We start from the raw sequence: 22,649 nt of genomic DNA, 5'->3' as shown, positions 1-22,649 counted from the left end.
GATCTTACACACTAATTTGATTTCTATTTTTTTCAGGCAGTCAATTATCACCAATTTAAAAAAAGGCATGTGTTAGCAAGGCCTGCAGTTGGGATTCCAATAGGAAGGTGTTATATCTACCAAGTTTTGGGCTATGATGTGGTAATTCATTCAGACTTGGGAACATGTCAAATAGTGTATTTTTTCAATAGCTAAGGCCTTAAGGAATATTTTCTACTAAGGCGATAGATATGTATTTTGATACTTCTTTTCTGAGAATTCATGCTAATATCTTCCATATGATCTACTGCTGAACATATTTATCAACAGGGACTGGGGCGATCAAAAGCCCTATGCAAGGGGCGCCTGGGTGGCACAGCGATTAAGCGTCTGCCTTCGGCTCAGGGCGTGATCCTGGCGTTGTGGGATCGAGCCCCACATCAGGCTCCTCCGCTATGAGCCTGCTTCTTCCTCTCCCACTCCCCCTGCTTGTGTTCCCTCTCTCGCTGGCTGTCTTTATCTCTGTCAAATAAATAAATAAAATCTTTTAAAAAAAAAAAAAGCGCCCTATGCAGGAGTAACTGGTCAACCTTGCAAAGCGCTGCCAACATAGGGCGGGGCAGGGTGGAGATCGGCTGGGAGTGTAAGGGACAGAGGCTCTCTCCATGCAACAGGTGCGAGAAACATCACGGCAGGGCTGCTGCTGCTCCAGGATACAGAAGCCAACCTCCTACCTGGAGACACTAAACTCAGAGATATTAGGTGACTTGCTCAAGGTCTCAACAGAGTAAGTTTGGCTGAGTGCTGAAGCCAGGTCTTTCCTGGTCCACAGCCCAGCTTCTTGGTCGCATTCCGTATTTCAGGCAGGGGCTTTGCTACACAGGGCATGTAGTGTTGTGTTCTCGGTAGGGGCAGTACTGCTCCAAGGAGTCTTAGGTCGTCACGATGATTGAGGGACATTATTGCCATGTGGAGGACATGAACCAAGACTGCTAAGTTGTCCCGTAACAAGCGTGGTAATCCCCCAAATGAAGAATTGGCCTGCATGCGGTCCAATATTTAAATGTATCCTCAGATATTCATTATCTGGTGTAAAACCTAACTCCTTTTGTAAATAAACACAAAATATTTTTTACACGGTTTAGAAATACAGTGACTTTCTCAGGAATAAACTACTATATAAGTTAAGGATGATTGTACTTTATCTTGTTCAGAATTTTACCTAAAGTTATTTGTCAATTTGGAAAAGCATGTCAGGAACAGCGATGTGTGGGGTCAGGGTTGTCAGGATGACCACTTGTATTTGTCTTATTTGTGGCTGTTTGAATTTAAAGTGAGTTTGCTCTTAGGGGTAAGCATCAATTATTTCATTATATATTCTAGTTTAGTTGTCCTGGGCACTTATTATTATTATATTTGTAATTATAGTAATTATTTGTTATAAATCACAAGTTCTTTTTTCTTTAAGATTTTATTTATTTGAGAGAGAGAGTGAGAGAGAAAAAGCACGAGAGGAGGGAGGGTCAGAGGAAGAAGCAGACTCCCTGCTGAGCAGAGAGCCCGATGTGGGACTCAGTCCTGGAACTCCAGGATCATGACCTGAGCCTAAGGCAGTCACTTAACCGACTGAGCCACCCAGGCGCTCAAATGACAGTTCTTTTATTTCTCCTTTATACTGTAGGCATATTATCTTTTGAAAGTATCTATAGATTTAATTTCATTTAATTTCTTTGTAAAATAGCTGTAGATTTAATTTCACCCACCACAGTGGGTGATATAAAATATTTGTTATAAAAGATGGGGAGATTAAATGGGTTTGAGAACCACTGTAGTGGAATGAACGCTTAACCAGGAAACAGCAAAATTTTGCTGGAAGAGCTTGGTTTTTCCGCTGATCTGAGGCATGTTACAATTTCCCAGAGGTGGTTTCCCCCTCTGTAAAACAAGCATAACGCTCTCCTTCTACTTCTCAGAGAACTTGTATTAACCAAATGACATCATGTAAATACAAGCATAAGGAATATTTCTCAATGTTGCCATGAATAGGACATGCTTATTTGGGATTAAATTGAATACTTAACAATGCTCTTATCATTCCTGGTGGGGTAATGTAGGCTTTTAAGTTGTTTGCCTTAAAGCTTTCACTGGGTACTTGACAAAAGAAGATATCCAAACCAAATGGCTGACAAGCTCTTGAAAAGGTGCTCAACTTCATTAGTCATCATGGAAATGGAAATGAAAACTACAAGGTAATAATACCATTACCCACCCACCAGGATGACTAAGATGAAAAACAATATCCCGACACTGTCAAGAATACAAAGCAATGGAAACTCACACATTGGTGATGGGAGTGTAAATTAGTGCAACACTACTGACATCTGTTTGGCAGTATCAATTAAAGCAATCCTATGACTGGCAATTCCACTACCAGTTATAAAGCCAATCCAAATGTGTATATACATTTCCTAAAAGCTATGGACAAGAATGTTCACAGAAGCATTCTTATAGTAGCCCCAAACTGGATATACCCCAAATGTCTACCATCAATAAAAGGGACAGATTGTGGTATATTTCTACAATGGTATACCATGGTAACGAGGATGGGCCATGTGCAACCACACGGATTAATTTCACAACGCTCAGCAAAGGTCATATCCGTGAGTGCTTACTGTTTGATTCCAATTATATGAAATCCAAAGCAGACAAAATTAATCTTTGGTGCTAAAAGCAGAATAGTGGTTACCTTGGGGGGGAGTCGGGACTGGATGGGGTCATGAGGAGGACATTAGGGAGCGCTGGTCATGTTCTGCTTCCTGTCTGGACGCAGGTTACACGGTACGCTCAATTTGTTAAAATGAATCAAACTGTACATTTATGGCTTGTGCATTTCTCTATTCTTATTATAAATGATTAATTTTTAAAAAGTTAAACAAAAAAAGTAATTGTTTATCCAGGCCTGTGCTGCTTTAGTCCCATCATTTGCTTCTTTCTTCCTAGTGATCAAGCCCTGGCAAGTTTAAGGCTCTGTTTGTGACCACAAAGCAGAACAAACGTAATGGGCTCTTCCAGGGGTCAAGATCATGAACACAGCTCCAAGGTCCTGCAACCCAAGAATAAGGGTGTGGTCAGGGCTACACTTATGCAAAATACAAGAAAGGCATTTACATAGTTGTTATTTTTCAGTTTTTCCTTCTCGTTCTCTAAGGGGCTGAGAGGAGATGTGAAAAGGGAGTGAGAATGGATCACATGCGAGGATATTTGTGAAAACACCCTGTAAACTGCAAGGCATAGAAATCAGTTATTAATAGAGGGCAAGAATAAGTGGGAGGACTGGTTTGGGGATGCAGAAAGGATAGGTAAAGTAGAAAGAGACAATGGAGAGTGTGTCTCTGGTGGTATTTTTCTTCTCTTACCCAACTTTTGTTTGTTCTCCCCGCCGGGCGGAGTCCCGCTTTCTGCCGCAAGAGGGCGGTATGGCCACGCTGAGTTTGGGGGTCAACTGTGGGATTGACTGGATTCGGCTCCGCGGGGCTGAGGGGTGGCCAAGAGTTTAATCTGGTTCTGAGAACCAGAGCCCAGACTGTCCAAATACCCCTTTGTCTTCTCCCACCCCAAGCGACCCATGGGGAAACCGTGGAGCCGGAGAGCAGGGAGGCATTTTGCATGTTGCAGTTCATCTCTGGTGTATTCAAATCTGGGGCATAGGGTTGGGAAGTTAACGGGAGCGCTTTGTTCTGTGCGCTAGCGAAGAATAAAATATGCATTGTCTTCGCAAGGGCTCGAAGACCAACGCCAGGAATCCAACTCACTCCGGACCAGAGTCGTGAGGGCTTTCAAAAAGGGAATATTGATACAATGGGCTTTTTTAAAACACTCCCCATCAACATTTTCTCTGACTGTTGAGCGGTTTTCCCCTCCACTTCCTCTCCCCTTGTTCCGTCCCTGAGACTTCACCAACTCCTCCCGAGCGCAGGGGGCACCTAAAAGACCGATTACTCCCCGGGTCTCTCCAGCTGCGCGCATGGATTGCCAGCATCCAAATCACGTGGGTGCTTCTTTAAAATGTAGATTCCAGGGCGCCACACCAGATTTACTGAGCTACAGCCACTAGGTGGACCAGAAACTTGGCATTTTTAAAAAAGGCACACATACCGTAGTCCCCTTTCACTACACACTGGTGGTGATGCGCACTAACTTTTGAGTTCTGGTTTAGTTCAGCCTCCTCAAATTGCAGGGGAAGAAACCAAACTCAGACAAAGGTCAAGCGACTTGCCCTATGTTACCCAGATGGTTGAAAGCGTCCCTACCACTTAAATCAAGACCCTGAGCCTGGACTTCACACCTGCAGTTTTTACTCTATAGTCTTGAGAGCCCCAGAGTTTTGAAGAGGTGTATTGGGGGTTCTGCAAATACTTGATGGGAAGGTGATCTGCTTAAAAGAAAAAAAAAAAAAAAGCTGTTACCATTTGCCACTTTCATGGTGTGTATTAGGATTTTTTTTTTTTAAGATTTTATTTGAGAGAGAGAGAGCGTGTGCACATGAGCGACGGGGAGGGTGGGAGGCAGAGGGAGAAGCAAATTCCCTGCTGAGCTCGAACCCTGGACGCTGGGATCACGACGTGAGCCAGTCAGACGCTTAACGGGGCTGAGCCACCCAGGCTCCCATGAACCAGGATTTTTTAAAATACTGTGTCTACAACTGTCACTCATTATCCCCTGTTAATATTACTGAGATCACCATGAAAATCCCATTGTTAGTACTGGCTGACTTAGATAAATTATTGAAAGCCACTTTTGTCTGTTTTATATATTGGGATTCTGTCTCAAATTTCATTTGACAAAACAATTCTGCCACTCTGTATAAAATTTATTGGGCACCCATGAAACCCAAAACACAGTGTTAAGCGCTGTGGAAATAAATGAAGATCACCCAAACGAGAAGAAACGGAAGCCATTTATTCAAGGCTTTGCCACAGCCGGAGTCAGCCACCGTCATTTGCATTTGGTAGAGTCCAAGGCAGGCAGGGGAGTGGAAAAGCTTTATAGTGACAAGGGGAGGGTTCGGATGTGCCCTGGTGGGAGGTGCTTGGCATGGGGAAGCTGGAGGTGGGTTGACTAGAAATGGGGCACCTTATGTGATTGGTTTGGGGATCATATTTGCCTTTCTCTGCTTGGTTTGAGCTGGAAGCCAGGGCAAAAATTCGGGAAGTTGATACTGACTTGGTCAAGTCCTGACTGTTCTGGGCCAGTTGCCACAGAGGTTGTGACTTGGCTTCTTAGGCTAGCCTCTGCAGAGGCTGTGGGTCAGAGTTCTATTGTCATATACGGTCTGCCCGTTGTCTGCTTTTCCAGTCCCTCAGCATTATATGTGTTGTTTCACTTAAGCCCCATTACAGCCCCATGAGACTGTTAATGTTATCATCTCAGCTGTATGAATGAGAAACCGAGTTGCAGAGAAGTTAGGTAACTTGCCCAAAGTCAGACAGCTATGAAGAGATAAAGCTGGGTCCTGAGCCTAAGCCGACTGACCTCAGACCCCTGTGTTTTTCATTAACAAGCTATATTTCTGTCTCTTCGCCACATGAAAAAAAAATGTAGAAATTGACAACTAAAATTCATTTGAAAATGAAAAAGATCTAGAATAGCCAAAACAACTTTGAAAGAGAATAACAAAGTTGGAGAGCTAACGTTACTGGAGAGTTAACCTAACAAGACTTCTTATAAAACGATAGTAATTAAGAGCGTGTGCAATTGACCTCAAGATAGATCACGGAAGTGAATAGCGAAAAAAATTTACGTATATAATGAGAAAAATTGATTTTTGAAAAAGATTTAAAGGCAACTCAATAGGGAAAGGATAGTTGTTTCAATGAATGATTGGATATTCATATGTAAAAAATGAACTTCAGGGGCTCCTGGGTGGCTCAGTCATTAAGCTTCTGCCTTCAGCTCAGGGCGTGATCCCAGAGTGCTGGGATCGAGCCCCACGTCGGGCTCCTCTGCTCCACTGGGAGCCTGCTTCTTCCTCTCCCACTCCCCCTGCTTGTGTTCCCTCTCTCGCTGGCTCTCTCTCTCTCTGTCAAATAAATAAATAAAATCTTTAAAAAAAAATGAACTTCAATCCATACTTCAAACCATACACAAAAAGTAAGTCAAAATAGATCACAGACCTAAATATAAAATCTAAAACTATAAAACTACTAGAAGAAAACATAGGAGAAAATCTTTGTGACCTCTGATTAAACAAAGATTTTGTAGATATGCCACAATCTATAAAAGATTGGTAAATTGGACTTTATCAAAATTAAAACTTCTGTTCTAAAAATAAACTGAAAAAAAAAAACCCACCAAAAAACCCTTCCGTTCTTATAAGGACACTGTGAGAAGAATGAAAAGACAAATCACAGACTGGGAAAAAATATTTGCAAAATGTATATCTGATAGAAAACTTGTGCACAGAGTATATAAAAAACTTTGAAAACTCCATAATGAAACAGACAACTCAATTTTTTGTAAGTGGAGAAAAGAGATGAACAGATATTTCACCAAAGAAAATATATGGATGAGGGGTGCCTGGCTGGCTCAGTTGGGAGAGCATGTGACTCTTGATCTCTGGGTTGTGAGTTTGAGTCCCATGCTGGGTGTAGAGATTACTTGAAAATTAAAAAAAAAAATCTTTAAAAAAAAAAGAAGAAAATATATGAATGACAAGCACACGAGAAGACACTAAAACATCCTTAGTCATTAAGGAAATGCAAATTAAAATCACAATGAGATATTGCTACATACGTAGTAGGATGTCTGACTACTAAGACAGATCATATGGCAGGGGAGGATGGAAAAAGACAGATCATATGGAGTACACGGGAGGCTCAGTCCATTGAGTGTCTGACTTGATTTTGGCTCTGGTGGTGATCTCAGGGTCGTGAGATCGAGCCCCTGCATGGGGCTCCGCCCTGGGCATTGAGCCTGCTTGGGATTCTCTCTCCTTCTGCCCCTTCCCACTCACTCTCACTCTCTCTCTCTGAAATATATACATAAAATCTTTTAAAAAAATAAAATAAAAAGACCAATCATACCAAGAGTTGACAAGGATACAGAAGAACCAGAACTCATAAACTGTTGGTGGGAAAGTAAGAGTACGACCACTGCAGAAAACTGTTTGGTAGTTTCTTAAAAAGTCACATACACCTACCATATGATCCAACCATTCCATGTCTGTGCATTTACCTAGGGAAAAAAAAGCATATTCCATACAAAGACTTGCATAGGAATGTTCATGGCAACTTTATTGTTAATAGCCAAGAATGGGAAACAAATCAAATGTCCATCAACAGCTAAATGGACAGACAAACCGAAGTATATTCACACAATGGAGTTCTACACATCAATACAAAGAAATAAATTAATTTTTGTAACAGCCTTAGTGAGATATAATTCACATGCGATAAATTTCACCCACGTAAAATGTACAAGTCCATGGTTTTTGATACGTTCTGTGTTGCACAACCATTACCACAGTCAATTTGAGAACATTTTCATCACTCCACAAAGAAACCCTGTTCTCTTTAGCAATTGCCTTCAATTTCCCCCAGCTCTCACCCCCAGCCTTAGGCAACCACTAACCTACTTCCTGTCTCTATATACCTGCCAATTCTGAACATTTCATATTGACATGAAATCACACGATATGTGTTTTTTTGTGTGAGTGTGTCTGGCTTCTCTCACTTAGCATAACGTTGTCAAGATTCACCCACGCCGTACCATGTATCAGTACTTCATTCCTTGCCATATGGATTATGCTACATTTTATTTATCCATTCGTCAGATGGAAGGCATTTGGGTTGTTTCCACATATTGGCTATTGTGAATACTGCTGCTGTAAACATTCACATATAAGTTGTGAGCCCATTTGTTTTCATTTCTCTTGGGTATATACCTAGCAATGGAATTGTTGGGTCAAATGGCATGACTTTTTGAGGAATCGAAAGAGTGTTTTCCAAAGTAGTTGCACCATTTTACATTCCTACCGGTAGTTGTTTGTGGGTTATAATTTCTCCATATACTCTCCAACACTTGTTATTATTTGACTTTTTCTTTTTCTTTTTTAAAGTAGGCTCCATACCCAGCGTGGAGCCCAACTCCGGGTTTGAACTCACTACTGTGAGCCTGAGACCTGAGCTGAGATCAAGAGTCTGACGCTTAATGAACTGAGCCACCCAGGCGCCCCCGACCTTTTCATTATAACCATCCTAATGGGTGTAAAATAGCATCTCATTATGGTTTTGATTTGCATTTCCCTGATGACTAATGTTATCGAGTATCTTTCCATGTGCATTTCTATATCTTCTTTGGAGAAATGTCTGTTCAGATCCTTTGCTCATTTTTAATTGGCGTATTTGTCTTTTATGAGTGAGTTATAAGAGTTCTTTACCTATTGCAGATATAAGTCCCCTATCAGAGGAATAAACCATTGATACACAACAACCTGATGAATCTCAAATAATTATACAAAGTGAGAGAAACCAGACCCCCCCAAAAAAAGAGTAAATATGGTACAATCTATTTATATAAAATTCTAGAAAATGTAAAATCATCTAAAGTTACAGAAAGCAGATCCTGGGCTATCAGAGGGAGAGTCTGGAGGGAGGTGCAGAGAGAAGGGTTTAGAAAAGGGCACAAGGAAACTGTTGGTGATGATGTTTATTTTCATTATCTTGACTATGCGGTGTTTTCACAGATGTATGCAAACGTCGAAAATGGTCAAGTTCTGGGGCGCCTGGGTAGCGCAGTCGTTAAGCGTCTGTCTTCAGCTCAGGGCGTGATCCCAGCATTCTGGGATCAAGCCCCACATCGGGTTCCTCCACTGGGAGCCTGCTTCTTCCTCTCCCACTCCCCCTGCTTGTGTTCCCTCTCTCGCTGGCTGTCTCTCTCTCTCTGTCACATAAATAAATAAAATCTTAAAAAAAAATGGTTAAGTTCTACTTTAAACATGTGTAACGTATTGTATGTCAATCATACATCAGGGCGCCTGGGTGGTTCAGTCGTTAAGCATCTGCCTTCGGCTCAGGGCGTGGTCCCGGCGTTCTGGGATCGAGCCCCACATCAGGCTCCGCTGGGAGTCTGCTTCTTCCTCTCCCACTCCCCCTGCTTATGTTCCCTCTCTCGCTGGCTGTCTCTCTCTCTGTCAAATAAATAAATAAATAAAATCTTTAAAAAAAAAAAGAAAGCTATTTCAAAAGAATCCAAAGAACTTTACAATACTCTGCTGTTTCACCTTTGTCATGTCAGTATTTTTTCACCTGAAAGCTCCCTCCCAAGTGTACTTCCTAAAATTTATTTTGCTCTTTTACACTCACCGATGTTCTCCAAGTTCTCCCATCCCACACTGCTCTATTCTAGGATATGCCCCATTTCCCGCCACATTCATTGGCGCTGCCGTCCCTAAGGCTGCCCAGGTCCCGGGATGATGCATGCTTAGGACTCCGGCAGAACCCAGCCCAATGTCTTAATTCTGGTTTAGTTTGGTGATTAAAAGCACAGACTCTGAGGCAATAAGCAAGTCCATGTACCTGTATGTGCCTTACTTTCCTCACATATAAAACGGGCAAAATGGCGCAGCATAAGGAATATAGTCTGTAAAAGTGTAATAGCGTTGAGTGGTGACAGATGGTAGCTACATTTGTGGGGAGCCTAGTATAGTGCATAAACCTGTCAAATCGCTATGTTGTACACCTGAAACTAATGTAACATTGTGCATCAACGGTACTCAAAATTTAATAAACAAAATGGGCATAAAAATAGTGCTTACTTCATAGGGTTGGTGTGATGACTAAAGAAGTTAATATATGTAAGATGTTTGGATCAGTTCCTGGCACGTAGTAAGCCTGAGGGAGTGTTTGCACTTACGTATGTTTGGGACAAGGGTGGAGATTTGCCAAAAATTGGGTGGACAGCTGTTTTGGGGAGAGAAAGAACTTTGGGGCTGTTTGGGAAATAGCTTCATTGTGGTTCCCTCTATGTGGGGGGATCTGTTGCTGCTGGCCCTCCTTGTGTTAAAAATTCTGATTGATCTTCCTTTGTCTTGTTCTTCCATCCCTGGTGTATCTAGACATTGAGGGCATGGTGCACCTGTTGTTAAGGGGAGATACAAAGGTAGTGCAGGGGCAAGATTTTTGCGCTGAGCCTTTCAACGTTTGTTATGTGAACCTGGGGAACGGAATGGTATGCCAAATGCTCCAAAAGCCATTTGTTTGCTCAGACATTTGTCAACTCACCCCTTCCTGATTCATCAGCACTGTGAGGACAAGGTAGGACAGAGAGGCAATGTCTCTTCACAGAACGTAGACTTATTCTATGGATCCAGCGGAGAGCACCCTGGCCCCAGCGCACCTCTCTGTGGGGTAATAGAAGGATGGGAGACCCCTGCTTTCCTTTGCTTGTTGACCCAGCCTTGTAAGACTCCCCCTTACCTAGGGGCGCCTGAGAGGCTCAGTCGGTTAAGCATCTGCCTTCAGCTCAGGTCATGATTTCAGGGTTCTGGGATCAAGCCCCACATCGGGCTCCCTGCTCAGCAGGGAGCCTACTTCTCCCTCTCCGTCTGCTGCTCCCCCTGCTTGTACTCTCTGTTAAATAAATAAAATCTTGAAAAAAAAAAATTCCCCTTACCCTAATAAAGCCTAATCCTTGATGTATGCTGAGTGACATGTTAGAATGCATCTGAAATCCCGGGCCACAATAGGAGGTGACCCAAAAAGGCCCACCTGGCATAATAGAAACTCACAGAGATCATACGGTTTATTCTTCTGGCTCAGTTTCTGTTTATTGTTGGCCTGGGGACTGGGATGATTCTTGGGCAGAGAAGTCCCCCCAGGTTAATTAAAAGCTGACTATATAAACATTTCCATAAATTAAACCCAAGAAGTGTCTTTAGCGTCGGCTGAGTCTACACACTAACTGCTTCCTTTAATCAAATCATACGGCTTTCTTTCAATTCTATTTAAATTTCTAAATTATCTTTTCGTTGTGGTAAAAAAAAAAAAACCATTACATAAAATTTACCATCTTAACCATTTTTAAGTGTACTGAATGGTGCTATTAAGTATATTCACACTATGGTGCAAGCAGTCTCCAGAACCTTTTCGTCTCGCGGGGCTGAAACTCTGTGTCCATTAAACAACAACTTCCCATTCTGCCCAGCTCCAGGCAACCAGCATTCTACTTTCTGTCTTTACGAATTTGAGTACCCTAGACATGTAAGTGGATCCTACAGCATTTATCTTTTGCGACTGGATAATTCACTTAGCTTAATGTGTTCAAGGTTCATCCATGTTGTAGCATATGTCAGAATTTCATTCCTCTTTAAGGCAAAGTAATACCCCATTGTACATATAGACACATTTCGCTGATGGACGTTTGGATTGCTTTCCCCTCTTGGCTATTATGAATAACGCTGCTATAAACATGGGTGTACAGATAACTTTTCAGGTTCCTGCTTTCAGTTCTTTTGGATATATACACAGAAATAAAATTATTGAATCATATAGTAAAGGCTTTTCTTGAAAAAAATAATCATTATCTTAATAGTAAAATGGCTATGATTCTACTGTGGCATAAAAGATATTATACATATGAATTTTTAAGATGGGAATACTCCCAAAGTGATCTACTGATTCAGTGTAATTTCAAGTCCGAGCTGACTTCTTTGTAGAAATTAATAAGCTGATTCTAAAATGTATATTGAATACTGAGGCACACAGAATAACCAAAACAGTCTTGAAAAAAGAAGTAGCAGAAGGATCACACTTCTCGGTTTCAAAACTTAGAGTAAAGCAATGGCAATCAACACAGTGTGGCATTGGCATAAGAATAGAGATGTAGATCCGTAGAACAGATTTGAGAGTTCAGAAATAAACCCATCCTGTCTATGGGCAACTGATTTTCAAGAAGGTTGCAAGACCACTTAATGGGGAACGAATAATCTTTTCAACAAATGGTGCTGGAAAAACTAGTTATCCACAAGCAAAAGAATGAAGTTCTCACCTCATGTGTAAAAATTTACTCAAAATGGATGTAAATTATAAAATTATAAAACTTAAAAGAAAATATAAGGGTAAATCTCCATGACCTTGGATTTGGCAAGGGATTCCTAGATTCGACACCAAAAACATGAGCGACAACAACAAATAGATAAATTGGACTTCATCAGAACTAAAATCGTTTGTTCTCCAGAAGAAACCATCTCAGTCTGTTTGAGCTGCTGTAACAAAATACTACGAGCTGGGCAGCTTACAGACAACAGAATTTTATTTCTCGTAGTTCTGGAGGCTGGAAGTCTGAAATCAGGGTGCCAGCATGATCAGGTGAGGGCCCTCTTCTGGGTCACAGACTTCTCATTGTGTCCTCCCGTGGCCGAAAAGATTAGGCAGCTCTGTGGTCTCTTTTATATAAGAGCAAAACCCTACTCAGGACAGTTCCAGTCTCATGACTTAAGCATCCCGCAAGGGTTCCACGTCCCACTACCATCACATTGGGCATTAGGGTTTCATTATATGAATTTTGAGGGGACACAAGCATTCAGCAGACACCATCAAGAAAGTGAAAAGACAACTCATAGAACCGGAGAAAACATTTGCAAATCATATATTTGCTAAGGGAGTTGTATCCAGAGTATTCGAAGAACTGTTACAACTCAATAATAAAAAGACAGTAATCCAATTAAAAATGGGCAAGGATCTGAATAGAAATGAGGAGTTGGGGGTGCCTGGGTGGCTCAGTCGGTTAAGCGTCTGCCTTCGGCTCAGGTCATGATCCCAGGGTCCTGGGATGGAGCCCCGTGTCAGGCTCCCTGCTCAGTGGGGAGTCTGCTTCTTCCTCTGCCTCTCACCCTGCTCATGCTTTCACTCTCTCTGAAATAAATAAATAAAATCTTAGGGGGAAAAAAGCAATGAAGAGCTAATCAATCATGCTACAGTGTGGATGAATCTGGAAAACATTATGCTAAGTGGAAGAAGCCGGTCACAAAAGGCCACATATGATGTAATTCCATTCACATGGAATGTGCACAGCAGGGAGATCTGTGTACAGTTGACCCTCGAACAACACAGGTTTGCACTGCGTGGATCCACTTCTAAGTGGATTTTTTTCAATAAATGCGGTACAGTACTGCAAATGTATTTTCCTTACATTTTTATTAATGTTTTTTTCTCTAGCTTTCTTTATTGTAAAAAAAGAGTATGTATAATACACATAACATACAAAATATATGTTAATCAACTGTTTATGTTATTGGTAAGGCTTCCAATCAACAGTAGGTTAGCAGTAGTTCGGTGTTTGGGGAATCGAAGTTAAGGGCAGATTTTCAACCGTGCAGGGAGTCAGTGGGCCTAACCGCCACGCCATTCAAGGGTCAACTATATAAAGAAAGTAGATTAGTGGTTACTTACAGCTGAGGTGGGGAGAGAAGCAGGTGGCAAGAGGAGGGGCGTCTCAAGGGCCTGGGATCTCTTCTGAGGTGACGAAATGTCCTAAAATTGGTGATGGTTGAACATCCTGCGAATCTACTAAAAATCATTGAATTGTACCCTTCAAGGGGGTGAGTTGTAGGTATGTGAATGATATCTCCATAAAACTATTTAGGAAAAAAAAAGAAATTTTTGGAAAGTTCAGACTCCTGTAACTCCAGGACAGGGCCGCGCCTGCTGGGCCCTCAAAGAACTCCTAGGGGACTCTGGCCCAGAGCAGGTGACCTCCTCTAGGAGCCCCTAACTTGCAGCGTCAACACCACCTGGGAACTCGTAGGAAAGCAGACCTTTGCGCCACACCCAGACCTACTGAATCAAAACTCTGGCGGTGAGGCCCAGCAACCCGTGTTCTCAGGAACTCTCTGGTGATGGATGCTGGGGCAGTCTCAAGTTTGAACATCACTTGAGCACTGTGGGGGAAGCCAGCAAGATTCTACCCCCACTCTGTTCTTCTTGGGTGTGTGTTTGCTCTGTTGCTACAGACAGACTCTCGGCACTGCCCATCTTCCCGCCAGCCCACAGCAATTGTCATGGTAGAAAATGGCCACCAACATTTCCCAAGTATTATCATTATTATTATTATTATTATTATTATTATTATTATTATTATAAGCACTAGCCAAATTGAGACCATCATCCAGTTCCAATTGCAGATTCTGAGAGAGAAACTCAGGTGGCCTCGTTTCTGTCAGCAACCTTTGAATGGAGGGAAGTGGGATTGGGAAGGGGAGAAAAAGCAATGGGTATCCTTTATGGATGGAGACAGAAGAAAATCTAGGGTGACTAAGCGTCATGGTTTAGCTGGGACTTTCCTTGTTTCAGCACTGGAAGTCTCATGTCCCGGGAAACCCCTCGGTTCTGAGCCAATGACAACAATAGGTCACCAGAGAACTGAGGCTTGGGGCGGGAAGGGAAGGGCTTTCACTTTTGGAAGGGGGGGTGCAAAAAAGAAAGAGAAGAAGGTGGGGATATTTGGGGATGTTTGGTGCATTTTGGCTGTCACCATGACGAGTATGCTTGTCAGTGTGTAGTGACAGTCTACAATACTCGGGTCAGAACAACACAAAGAATTGTCCTGCCTCAGATGCCAGGAGCTCCCCTGCTGAGAAACTTCTGTAGCAAAATGAAGGCATAACTATTAACCGAGTTGCGTATTCAAATCACCTGGGAGCTTTAAGGTGCCTCGATTGGACCTCCAGACCTACCCCCAGTGTTTCTGACTTAACTGGTTTAAGGAGGTACCGGAGGTCGAAATTAAAGTTTCCCCCAGGTGACTTTAGTGGGCAACTGGGTTGATGGGACTGTGATAATTAGAGAGGGATCAGGCATGGAAGTTTGAGTCCTGGAAGGTGAATTATTTAGGCCTTGGGGGAAGAGGGAAGTTGGAATGTCTGAGACTGTAGAGAGATCTAGAAGGCTGGAGGACAATGATGAAGACTTAAGGTTTGTTCAGGGAAAGAGGCCCTGCGGCCTAGATCCAGCCGCTTGGAACCAGAGCAGGCCTGCGCTCCGTGCCCACTAAGCAGAGCGGCAGGGCAGGGGAGGGTCAGAAGTGGTTCTAAATACCGAAGCTCTTCGGGAAGCATGAACCGGCTGGAAGCAGGGAGATGCAGGCCGCATGACAGGTGTCACAGCCGTTACAGGTGCTGGGCTGGGGAGGTAACCAAGCCTCTGGCTTGCTTATTGCCTGGGCAGCTTATTAAATACATGGTTCCTCCCGTATTTGCAAAGTCTGTTGGTTTAGGGTAAAAACTTGTGATTTCTAAGTCTCGCGATAAGACCAGAAGTGACTGTTTGACTTCACGAATTTGTACAATGGTGTGTAATGACTTTAACGGTTGTTTACACTAAGCCTTTCCAAGGCACTTTCACACGATCTTACTGGGTCCTTCTTGTGCACGGTGGGTAAATATCATGACCTCTTTTGGCAGGAGAGTCCAACTTAGGACAACAGTTAACTTGGTTAGAGTCATGTGGCTAGAAAAAGTGGTGCTGGGATTGGCACTAGGGGTCTGATTTTAGGGCAGGCCTGTTTCTACCACGCCATACAAGCGAGAGTTCTTTCTCTTTTCCTAGAGCCAAGTGCGGCCTTCTGCATTTGTGAGGGAAGCGCATTCTCCTTTCAGCCTGGCTGGGCAATAGTTTGCATCCCACCAGTCCCAATGCATCGCTTAAAAACCTGAAGCAAATCTGGGCTGTGTCAATAAAAGTGGATATAATGTCTTATAAAAATTAATTTTGTTGGGAGGAAGCTACTCCCCTTACCCCAATGTCTGGCTTCCAAAGAGAAGAGCTTAACAGAGGAAGGAAGACTTTGCAAGAGATAGAAAGAGCAGGGTGCAGGGGAGCTTGGTGGACCCTTCCTGAACTGTGTCTATTTTTTCTCCATTGCCCCTGGGTTCTCTGAGCAGTAGTGAATTTCCCTTGCTAAAACAAATCTCCCTGTTTTGGTCTCTGAACTGCAGGATACCGGGCACACAATAGTAATAACAGCAACAACAACAACAATAAATGAAATAAAACAAATCTCACTTTGTTAATGTCGAGAAAAATTCAAATCTGCTCAGTGTTTTCCCACCCCAGTAAACCAGACCTGTCCCTCAGAATATCTTTATTTATTTATTTATTTATTTATTTATTTATTTTTTAAAAGATTTTATCTATTTATTTGACAGAGATAGAGACAGCCAGCAAGAGAGGGAACACAAGCAGGGGGAGTGGGAGAGGAAGAAGCAGGCTCATAGCGGAGGAGCCTGATGTGGGGCTCAATCCCATAACGCCGGGATCACGCCCTGAGCCGAAGGCAGACGCTTAACCGCTGTGCCACCCAGGAGCCCTGCTCAGAATATCTTTAAACGAGGCTCCTTTTGACTGTGAACAGTTAATTTGCGCTCTCATTTTTTCATAGAAATTCATGATCTCAAAAAAAAAAAAAAAATCATGATTTCAATTCACCACGCCCCCTCCCAGCCTCTTCCACCAGCTAAAATTTGCTTTGCAAGTTAAACCGGGTGTCAAGCTGGCCAGGACTGAAGGCACTTCTGGGTAGAGAGCCAGACAAAGGCAGATGCTGTCCTCAGCACGCAAGCCCTGAATGTGAGTTTAATTGGGGGAAAAGAGATTTGTCCGGTGCTGGGTTTACAGCCGTCTCAGGTTGTGAAGCTGAAGGCTTTTGGTCTAGAACATGTGCCCTAAGGGTTGAGTAGTCAGGAGAAGGGCCAGGAGAGGCTCATGCTGGGCAGCTTTTTCTTGGCAAATAGCCACAGAGATTTAATCCACGCTGGTCCCTGATGGTTATGACTTCTTTGAGTTTATCGTGTCAGCTACATTGTTTTTTAATTTTTTTAATTTTTAAATTTTTTATTATTTTTTAAAAATATTTATTTATTTATTTTAGAGGGGGTGGGGAGGGGCAGAGGGAGCTGGAGAGAATCTCAAGCAGACTCCCAGCTGAGAGCGGAGCCCCATGTGAGGCTCAATCTCAGGACCCTGAGATCATGACCTGAGCCAAAATCACAAGTCGGACACTTAGCTGACTGAGCCACCCAGCTGCCTCTGTTTTTTTTTTTATTTTTTTAATTTTATTTTTTTTTTAAGTAGGCTCCATGCCTGACTTGGGGCTTAAACTCGTGACCCTGAGATTAAGAGTTTCATGTTCTACCAACTGAGCCAGCCAGGCGCCCCAGCTATGTTGTTTTTGATAAAATATGTTTGTTAAAAATGTAAATAATCATTATAAAGAAAATTCAATTTATATAAACATTATTAACACATTTGACAAATAATTATTGTGAGCATGCCGTTTGCCAGGCACCATTCAAAGCACTGGGGGTATGACAGTGACCAAAACAGAGTCCCCATGTTAATGGAAGGAGGAGCCAAAAAATAAAGAAACATGGAATATATCAAGTGGTGATAAACCACTCAAAATCCCATGACCAGAAAAAACCATTGTTAACATTTTGGTGAATATCCTCGAAGACCCCTCTTCTTGCCTGAATATAAATAGAGATGTAATTTTATATCAATGGTTACTTTCATACACTGAACAAAACCTGCTTCTGGGTTTTTTTTTTTTAAGCTTTTTAAAAAATATTTTATTTATTTATTTGTCAGAGAGAAAGAGAAAGAGAGAGAACAAGCAGGAAGGAGCAGCAGAGTGAGAGAGAGAAGCGGGCTCTGTGCTCAGTAGGACTCGATTCCAGGACTTGGGATCATGAGCGGAAGGTAGACTCTTAACCGACTGAGTCACCCGGATGTCCCTGCTTCTGTTTCTAATAAGATTTTCTGACATCTTTTCATGTCAATAAATAAAATGACATGATTTTTCCCCCCGTTTTGATCTTTTTTTTTTAATTTGGAAAATTTCAAACATATTAGAAAGTAGAGAGAGAATGATATAGTGACACTTTCACTAATCCCCATTTAAAAATTGTTAACATTTTCTGGGGGCGCCTGGGTGGCACAGCGGTTAAGCGTCTGCCTTCGGCTCAGGGCGTGATCCCGGTGTTATGGGATCGAGCCCCACATCAGGATCCTCTGATGTGAGCCTGCTTCTTCCTCTCCCACTCCCCCTGCTTGTGTTCCCTCTCTCGCTGGCTGTATTTATCTCTGTCCAATAAATAAATAAAATCTTTAAAAAAATTGTTAACATTTTTTTAAAGATTTTATTTATTTATTTGAGATAGATTGAGAGCAAGTGAGCACACACAAGTTGGGGGAAGGGGCAGAGGGAGAGGGAGAAGCAGGTTTTCCACTGGGCCGGGCGCTTGATGCGGGTGGATCCCAGGACCCTGGCGGGATCACGACTGACCAGAAGGTAAACGCTTTTAACTGATTAAGCCACCCAGGCACCCCACAATTGCTAACACTTGGCCATATTTCCTTCATCTATTTGGGGGGGGGTGCTTATGTCTGTTAAACTATATTACAGGCTTCATGAACTTCGTATCTTTTCTGTTCCTACCCCAACTGGGTGAACAGCAATTCAATTCTTTTGGGGGGGGAGGGTACAGAATTCAATTCTGACATTAACTACCTGGAATTAGTATCAGACTCCGCAGGCTTAGTCTCCCACAAGACGGCCTTCACTTTAGATGTCAGCCTTACTTCAGGGGTCCCCAGGCCACCTGCACTCCTGACCAACTGGCTATAAATTTAGGGGTTCCCATAATCCCCACAGATTCAGTAACTTGCTAGAACAACTCACAGAACTGGAGAAAGTGCTACACTGATGATTACAGTTCTATTAGAAAGGCTGTACCTGGGGTGAGGTCTGAGAGGAAGGCAGAGCTCCCACGCCCCCTCTCCAGGGAATCAGGGTGTGGTACCCTCCCAGCACATTGGTGTGTCAGAAGCTCCCCTGAGATTCAATGTCCAGAGTTTGTTTTGTTTTGTTTTGTTTTTCTGTTTGTTCGTTTGTTTGTTTTGTGTTTTTTTAAAGAGAGGGCTATGGGGGAAGGGGAGGAGGGGGAAGGGGCAGAGGGAGAAAGAGAGAGGGACTCTAAAGCCGGCTCCACACCCAGGGCAGAGCCCGAGGCAGGGCTTGATCTCTGGACACTGAGATCATGATCTGATCTGAAATCGAGTCAGACGCTTGGGGCATCCACCCAGGCACCCCTCAATGTCCAGAGTTTTGATCAGGGTTTCATTACTAGGCATGATCGATTAAATCAGTGGTCATATCCTTTTCCCTCATAGGAGGTCAGTTGGGTGCAAAGTTAGGAACCTTGAATTGGTCTTCCTGGTGACCAACCCACATCCCAAAGCTATCTAGAGGCCCCGCCCCCGTAAGTCACTTCATTATAATAACAAAGACACTCTTATCACTGAGGAAATTCCAAGAGCTTTTCAAGCACTATGACTGGAACTGGGGACAAAGACCAGATACATTCTTTTTGTACCGTATCCCTTGTAAATGCTTCAGTATGTATTTCTAAATATATAAGGACTTTTCCTATATAACCAAAATACCATTATCACATGTGATGGGGACCAGGAGTGAACCATCAGAAAAGAATTCTTGAGATGTTTTCAGTGCAAAAAGGTACTTTAATATATAGCACGGGGCCGGGACCCGTGGACAGAAAGAGCTGCACTTTTGCTGTATGAAGCTGGTGGTACTATGCTTCGTGCTCACGGGGGAGGGGACATGCAGGGAGTATTCGATCATACATGTCTTCTTCGAATTTCTACTTGTAAAACTACTTTTGCAAGATTTCTCTGGTGCTTTTCATTCAGCTTCATATTAACTATCGGCGACATGCACAGGCAGTCACGAGACCTTTTAAGAATGTAGCAACCCACACATGTTTTATCCTTATCAGAACTATGCAGGCTATAGGACAGCCTTTTGGGCTCAAGGTGAACATTTTTCTGCTTCTATCCCTCTTCGATAAGTAACAAACTTAATAGTTCTGACTTGATTTTCACTGGCTGCCTGGAATCTAAGGTATGCATACACCCTAATGTTCAGTTCCTTATTGATGGAAATTTAGGATATTTTCATTTTCCACTAGGGCAAACCACACGGGGATGAACACTCCCATGCATGCACCTTTCTACCCTACGAGAGTGTTCATTTACTACCTGAGAAAATTCTGGCTGCTTGTTCTTGGCAGGAAGCTGTGAAATCCAATCTGAGGGTTCTATCTTCTAGCTATCGTCTGTGTGCCAAAGAAGTGTGATGTCATCTGGTTCTCTCGGGTGAGAAGTAGGGCCTTCTCCTGGCTCTCCAAGTCCAAGTGGAGACAGATATTAAGGAATGAATTGTTTCCCCGCTAAATTCATATGTTAAAGCCCTCACTCTGATGTGACTGGATCTGCAGATAGGATTTTTAGGAGGTAATTAAGATTAAATAAGGTCACAAGGGTGGTGCCCTATTCCAATAGGACTTTGACCTTATGAGAAGAGGGAGAGAGAGAAAGAGAGACAGAGGGAGAGAGAGATCACACTGTCTTTCCCTCTGTATGGAGTTCACGGTGAGAATCTGGTCATCTGCAAGCCAGAAAGAGAGCTCTCACCAGAACCTGAACATGGTGGCACCCCAACCTCGAACTTCCAGAAAGCCTCCAGAACTGTAAGAAAATAAATTTCTGTCATGTAAGCCACCCAGTCTGTGGTGTTGTATTACGACAGCCTCAAGTAAGAAGCAGAGTATTTAATCAAAACTCTTCTGATGACAGATGACAGAAACCCAGTTTGAATCAGTTAGGAAAAGAAAGTATTCATTCAGGAAGCTCTAGGAAAGGTTGAACAACCCAAACAAGAAAAGAATAGGTACTGGGGGGAAACCACTGGCCACTGCCACGCTATGTTTATGACTTATCCCCAGAGTTTAGTGGCTCACCTCACCCTGGGGTTTGGAGTAGGGGTCAGGGGATGAGAGAACTAAGGAGAACTGGATAGAGCCGCGACCTATGCTTAGTGTAACTGAAGTTCACCACAAGTCACAAGCACCATCCCAGGGCAGAGCTAAGCTTTCCTGGATGTCCCCATGGCAGCGCCTGTCTGGAAGTAGAGAGGAACTTGTTTATTGACGTACGATATTCCACCTTGGGTAAGCTCACCACTAGCGTGTAAAAGAAACATCCTCTCTTTCCTTCTTCCCTTCAGAAAAACACCTTCTTGCTTAAAGAAAACATATTTCTTTGGTTGGAGGAAGAAGAAGTGAGGACCTTTTTTTGGGAGTGGGGTCAGGCCCATGGAACTTTGCATCAGAGTTCAGTGTTCCTAGGGTGGCCATCTTGCCTTAGGACTGAAGTTGTAGAGCTTTTGGTGTTTCAAATATTTCTCTCTCTCTCTTTTTTAAGATTTTATTTTTCAGTAATCTCTATACCCAACACGGGGCTCAAACTTACAACCCTCAAATCAAGAGTCATGTGCTCTATCAACGGAGCCAGCCAGGTGCCCCAGGTATTTAAAATATTTCTAAAATTTTATTTCAGATTTATTATTTTAATGGTATTTGACCTCCCTGGAGCATTTGATGCTCCTTCAAAGTGGATCCCTTTGCAGTACATTCTCCTGGTTCTCCACTTTCCTCTCCGGCTATTCCTTCCTAGCCTCTACTCCCTTGCCAATCCTTCAGTGTTTATCTGTAGGGCCCTGCCTTAGGCCCCCTTCCCCCTGGCTCATCTCAACCATTTCCTTGTCTTCACCCACCACCTATATATAATGATGACTCTCAAATCTGTATCTTCAACCCAGTCCCTGCCCTCAGTCTCACACGTGCTACAATGTGCTGGCCTCGGCTCATTCATAAATGCCACAGTGCGCAACATAGCTAACACTAAACTCATTATCTTCACCCTTGCACCCCTCCCCATTACCACAAAAGCTGTTTCTTCTTCTGGGTTCCATACTCAGAAGCCTGGTTTCTCTTTCCTGTCATCACAACTGACAGCTCAATCACCATACCAAACTTCTTCCTCAATTCACCTTAAATATCCATATCTCTATCAGCACTGCTGTGTCACTCTAGGCCACCACATTTCGCCAGGATTATTACAAGTTTCTTTTTTTTTTTTTCAAGATTTTATTTATTTGACAGTGAGAGAGAGAAAGCACAAGCAGAGGGAGTGGCAGAGGGACAGTGAGCAGCAGACTCCCCTCCGAGTGCAGAGCAGATGTGGGGGTTCGGGGGGGGGCTCGATCCCAGGACCCCAGGACCCCAGGATCATGACCTAAGCCAAAGACACGCTTAATCGACTGAGTCACCCAGGCGTCCCAAGTTTCTTATTTCTGCTTTTGCCCCCCACCCCCAGCCACTTAGTGTTGCAACTAGATTGATTTATCTGACTAAAGAGCTAGGAGAGAAGTTATTTAAAACATTTACTATATACCCACTATATATTAGACAAGGGTTTGAGGACATGAAGAGGAATAGAACACTATGGGGGGCTTGGTTGGTTGATTTTGCAAATATCGGCCAAACATTTATGTGGTATTTTAAAAATTCTAATCACAAAACTTTTTAAAATAATGATTTTATTGAAATATAATTCACATACCATAACATTCATCCTAAAGACGTATTAAATGGTTTTTATATTCACAAAGTTGTGCAACCATCACTACTAATTCCAGAATATTCCATCTCTCCCTACTTTCCCTTCCCCTGGCAACCACTAATCTATTTTCTG

The 22,649-nt window shown here is 42.9% G+C and overlaps 1 protein-coding gene across 4 annotated transcripts in view; it reads left to right on the top strand.

The window, feature by feature from the left end:
* Window positions 1-22,649, top strand: part of TNPO3 (transportin 3) — a 111,207-nt gene that overhangs the window by 3,947 nt on the left and 84,611 nt on the right. For 2 of the 4 annotated variants that reach the window (XM_048212782.2, XM_048212781.2), the window contains exon 2: window positions 21,318-21,420. The exons of the other annotated variants lie outside the window; for them this stretch is intronic. The gene's annotated coding sequence lies outside the window, so the exon portion shown is untranslated. The remainder of the gene's footprint in view (window positions 1-21,317; window positions 21,421-22,649) is intronic. 4 annotated transcript variants of the gene reach the window in all.

Source organism: Ursus arctos, unplaced genomic scaffold (assembly GCF_023065955.2).
Source record: "Ursus arctos isolate Adak ecotype North America unplaced genomic scaffold, UrsArc2.0 scaffold_3, whole genome shotgun sequence".
NCBI lineage: Eukaryota > Metazoa > Chordata > Mammalia > Carnivora > Ursidae > Ursus > Ursus arctos.
This window is presented reverse-complemented; position numbering and strand designations above follow the sequence as displayed.